At 37.5% G+C, this 5,486-nt stretch overlaps 1 long non-coding RNA gene across 5 annotated transcripts; it reads right to left on the bottom strand.

Annotated features, from left to right (window-relative positions):
* Positions 1–293: 293 nt before the first annotated feature.
* LOC104241162 (uncharacterized) lies at positions 294–2,784 on the bottom strand. 5 transcript variants are annotated; one of them, XR_714638.2, is made up of 3 exons: positions 2,210–2,765; positions 893–1,299; positions 294–723 (listed from the first exon to the last, which is right to left on the bottom strand). It is a non-coding gene; the product is annotated as an uncharacterized lncRNA (long non-coding RNA). The 5 variants fall into 5 exon arrangements; XR_714639.2 differs by having other exon boundaries at positions 893–990; positions 1,065–2,762; XR_011400948.1 differs by having other exon boundaries at positions 893–990; positions 1,096–2,760.
* Positions 2,785–5,486: the final 2,702 nt, after the last annotated feature.

Here is a 5,486-nt window from a genome sequence, read left to right as displayed (position 1 = left end):
TTCAAATTGTTTTAACAATGAATTAATAATGAGATGGACTAAGCAATCTAAAGTGAATATTCATTGAGACGAAGTATGATATTAAGTGAAGGAACGAGGAATTTTATGAAAAAGGTCTTTTTTTTAGATCTTTTTCCCCTTACTCTTTAATATCATCGTAATTTTTTTGTTATCACTCTAGATTGTATATAAAATAATTGTATATTTAGATTCCCCTATTCTATTCCCTAAGTTAAGTAATTCTCTTGAGCCACCCACCATATTTATACATTGCTTTTGGATAAGCCAAATAAGACTATTTCAATGATGGCCCTCCATGAATTCACCTATATAAGCTGCGGCTAAAGTTGCAAACATAAGAATCATTTTATTCTACTCCCTGCCACAATTATGAAACTTAGAGATCAAAGTAACATGTGCTTTCCAACATGATCCATCTCTAACGAAGCATAAGCTGGAGATGCAAAAGATCAGAGTTCTTGCTTTACCTTTGCATCCTTCCGGTATGGCCATTAGGTCCTTGTGATGCTCTATACGTTGTATATATTCATACATTGATGACAAACCTACAATCTAAATAAAGAAAAATGGTAAAATAAATAAATTCAATGGCATTCTAGAAAAAGAAAAGATTGGCAGCTTGATGCGAAGGAATACAGTTAGAGTTCAGGGCTCCTCCTTGTCAACATGAACAACTTTGGCCATCTTTTTAGCTTGCTTTCTCTGAAATATTCCACACAAAGAAAATACCAAGTGTTGTTAGTTTGCATATCCAAAAAGAGAGAAGAATTGCTGATTCAGAGATGTATTAAAAACTTTATAATCAGAGCTAGAGGATATATTTGAAAATTCCTTTTCAATATTCAGCCTAAATACCAAATAATTCATATACCTAAGCCATTCGGACAATGGATTGTTGGAATTTGTGGTTCAACCCACTAGCTATATGCTTTGAAACAATCTTCAACCCACAGGCAACACGATTGAGTACTGGTATCATGATGACAAGATGAGTGCAGGCAAGAATTCTTGAAGCAGATGAATTGAAATGTAAAAGTACGTACTAACGAAACGAGAAGTGCAGCGACAACATACTTTTCAATCTTTTAACAAAATGCATGCTCAGCTTGCCCACCTGAGCAAAAAATCCAATTCACTAGGGCCATTAGCCTCATTATGCCTGGAGCCCCATAAAGGGTTTAATTTAAGTTCCAAATGTTGGATTCAAGCCTAATATACAGAGATGATGATTCAGAATTAGTGCTCTCTGAGACCCAACTATATTCTTCAACCTCTCACCTGTAATTATTGGGTTTTCTTTAGTCCAGAAAAGCTTTGAGCAATATATTCACTCTTTTTTCTTTTCCCTTTTTTAATGTGAACAAGTTAAAAAGTGTTCTACCTGCTCCTCTTCTTTTCTGATGTAAATTTAACTCAACGCCCTTCTTTCAAGTAATCATTAGGATTTCATTTAATAGCTTTTAGAAGATAGGTAAGGATTTAGCCTTTGCTTAATCCTAAAACCTCGCATCAGAAATCACACATATCTATATCATTTTTTTCGGGGGATAAACATCATATATCTCTATCTAAAGCGTGACTGGATTTGGACATGTGGTTAATTTTCTCTATCACTGGCTGATGCATAGCATCACAACCTCTTTCTGATGTTGTAAGACTCTACCAGTCGCGTGCAAACTTTAGTTATTTGATCTTTAACCCTCTAAATTCACACCAGCTTGGGCCTTGGTTCTAATCAAGGTAGCGACGGCTATCCTGACTTGACAAGTGAAACTGGAGACTGATCTTCTCTAAGAGGTAAGTGAAGCCTAAAAAGTGAGAGTGGGAACTCAAAATAGAGAGAGATGACAGAGGTTGGGGAGAAGGAAAAGCTATCAAACATCAATCCAATGAACAGACAACACGGCTTGCCGAAGGGTCAGGAAGAGAAAACAACTATACTTTCTAAGTTAGAAAGGAAAGGGAATTTTTACGAGAAAGAACTTTTTTATAGAAAATTTTTAGGAGAAAAGATACTTTTCCCCTTACTCTTTAATATCTTGTATAAATCCTAGTCAGAGATAGGGTAAATTGCATCCTAGATCAGTAATTCACAACTGTTTTTTTATGACGCAGGATTTTGCAGTGATTATAAATGTCATAAACCATTAAGTGTAATGTGGCATCACATGAAAATAGGAAGACTTACTTGTCATGATGCTTAATTGTGAGGAGTTTGTTCTCGAGAAAAAATAATCTACAACACCTGTGAAAAAAGGTTAGATCTTTCCACTCTCAAATTACAAGAGGAAACTAAACACACTGGATTCTTCTAAAATAGTGACCTCAGGATAATGGACATTAATAATTAGATCACACCCACAAAAGAAAGAAAAGAAATATTGGATCTCAATACATATCTGGAAAAGCATAAAAACTGTAAATATACATTCACTGGTTAAAATTAACTGGCAGGCACTCTCAGATCAAAAGTTGCAAACCAAGGAAAAGGAAAAAAGGTAGCTGGTGACGGCAGCAAAAAGCTTAGCAGATTGTAGAAACAATCTATGGTCGACTAAGGATTCAATCAATCAACTGAGTCCATAAAACACTGAGAAAAGCAAGCCTCTTTTGAAGAATTCTTGCCCTAATTGAGTGAAAAGTCTAGCCTTTTCCAAGTTTAAATCGTCTTATAGGACAAAGGTGTCACAATCCAACTAAAGCTAAGATTTTTACTTTCTTAGACATATTCTAACATTAAAAATCATATCTTTAGCTAATCAATTTTCCTTTTTCATTGGTAATAAATAATGTTCTAACACATTTAAATAATGAAACATTAGCCAACGCAACAAAAATAATAAATCGTTCTGTAAGGACAAAGGTGTCACAATCCAACTAAAGCTAAGATTTTTAATATCAAACATAAACTCTTAACATCAAAAATACTATCTGTGGCCATTTTTTTCTTGAAATTAGTTGGGAGGAGTCTCTTCTCAAGAATAAATGACCTACAACACCTATGAAAAAGGTTAGAGCTTTCCACCCTCAAATCACAAGAGGAACTAAACACAATGGATTCTGTAGGCTTATAAATTTTATTAAAACTAAATCCATAAAATAATTTGGATTATATTTTAAATTCAAGATATATTGGTCCAAATAAATATTATAGCTAATATAATTGAATTACTTTTATAAGCCCAATATATATGGATTAAATAAATATATCTTAATCCATTGGGCTAGTCCACTTAATTGGGCTATAAATGATGAGCCCACTTCATTAGGCCCAAGAGATCATCTTCCTAGAGGCCAGTTTGGTGCCACGCGTGAAATGATGTGGCACACCAAGTCAAGCGGAAGAGCCAATAGGATCATGTCACGTATCAAAATGACAAGGCATGCCAAGTCACACTAAAAGGCCAATGAAATCGTACCACGTGTGCAAGTGACATGTTCTGGCCAATCAAATGTGGCCATATCACACTTCAATTTGATTGGTCGGAAAGAGTTTGTTCTTATCACAACTCCTCTCTTCCACAACTATAAATAGGGGTCTTCATAACTCAGAAAAGACATCATAAGTTTTAACAAGAAGCAAGAAAGAGCTCGTAGATCAAACGCTACAAATTCCTCCACAAGTTTCAAGCTTCAAGTTCAATTTCAAGAAATCAAGTTCAAGCTCAAGAACGAAGAACAAATCAAGTTCAAGCTCAAGAACGAAGACCAAATCAAGTTCAAGCTCAAAAACGAAGACCAAATCAAGTTCAAGTCCAAGCAATCAAGCTCAAAGCTCAAGAACAAGATCATCGTTCGTGGTAACAAACATAGATTCAAGATCAAGCTCAAATGCCCTTGAATTTATTTACCATTGAAAAGAAGAATCAGAGGATTCATAGAGATTGTAACACTCAAATATTTGAATTAAAATACTACGATTGTTGCGATATTTTTTGGTCTTGATCTTATTTTCTCAACGCAAATTTATTGTCTACAAATTCTGGCACGCCCAGTGGGACAATCTCTACCTCTCATCTCAACTTTTCAATTACCAAAGTTCAAGAACATTGAAATGGCTTCGAAGAAAATCAACTCCAGATCAACATCCACCAAGGCTGCTAACTCCAGGTTCTATGCTGATATGGAAAACATCCTCGATGTCACCTTTGGAAGCTTCGGACCAGTTACGAGGAGCAAAGCAAGCTCTTTAGGACAACAAGCACCCCAAGTGTCGTCTGCATCAACCCCTATTTTCGGATCTTCATCCTCAAAAGGAGCAAGATCCTCCACAAACGCATCTGAAGGAGGAAGCGATGTTGCTGAAAAGATCAAGAAAACTCTTGCTCTGCTTGACCTCTCCGGCTCCAAACACTCTGCTGTGAAGGAAGATGATGATGCTTCAAGCGATGGATCCTCCCCACTTACACCACATAGCGTGAGCCAATCAAGGATCAATCTGTGTGAAAATCCATGCTACTCTCCGTCATCCACGACAATCATGCAAGTCATGGTGACAAACACTTCATCTATGGAGGAGAAGTTGGCAAACTTGACGGAAGCAATCGCTGGCTTGACCAAATGCATGCAAAATCAAGAGGCTAGAAGACAAGCTAACAGACAGGGTGGGAATTTTGATGGAAGAAGAATCTACCCATGCACCCGGCAAGCTCCCAGAAGTTCTAGAGAGTGACTCTCCCCTAAGACAAGTAGCATCCACTAAGGCTATCCCTATCTCATCTGAAGGGATGATTCCAATCGATCAACTGAAGGAGTTCATCGAAGGAACCATTAAGAACAAATATGAAGTTGCTGCCAAATCTTCCCTTACATATGCAAAGCCGTACACTGCAAGGGTCGATATGTTGAAGATGCCTGCTGGCTATCAACCTCCAAAGTTTCAACAGTTTGATGGTAAAGGTAACCCAAAGCAACATATTGTGCACTTCGTGGAGACGTGCAACAATGCTGGGACTTATGGAGATTACCTCATCAAGCAGTTTGTCCGCCAGCTTAAAGGAAATGCTTTTGACTGGTACACGGACCTCGAGGCTAGATCTATCGACAACTGGGATCAACTAGAGCAAGAATTCCTCAATCGTTTTTATAGCACAAGACGCACTGTGAGTATGATAGAGCTTACAAATACTCGTCAACGAAAGGGGGAACCAGTTATCGACTTTATCAATTGTTGGAGGAATGCAAGCCTCAACTGCAAAGACAGGCTTAGTGAAGCTTCAGGCATAGAGATGTGCATCCAAGGCGTGCATTAGGGATTGCATTATATCTTACAAGGTATCAAGCCTAACACATTTGAAGAACTTGCAACTCGTGCCCATGACATGGAATTGAGCATGGCCTCTGCTGGAAATGAAAGGCTACCCATCTATGAACCTTGCAAAGCGAATGACAAGCAAGAAGTCAGGAAGTGGGGCAAGTTCGTACCGAAATCTGAAAGCAAAGAAGCTATGAATGTCAATACGTCA

Source organism: Nicotiana sylvestris, chromosome 7 (assembly GCF_000393655.2).
Source record: "Nicotiana sylvestris chromosome 7, ASM39365v2, whole genome shotgun sequence".
Classification (NCBI taxonomy): Eukaryota; Viridiplantae; Streptophyta; class Magnoliopsida; order Solanales; family Solanaceae; genus Nicotiana; species Nicotiana sylvestris.
This window is presented reverse-complemented; position numbering and strand designations above follow the sequence as displayed.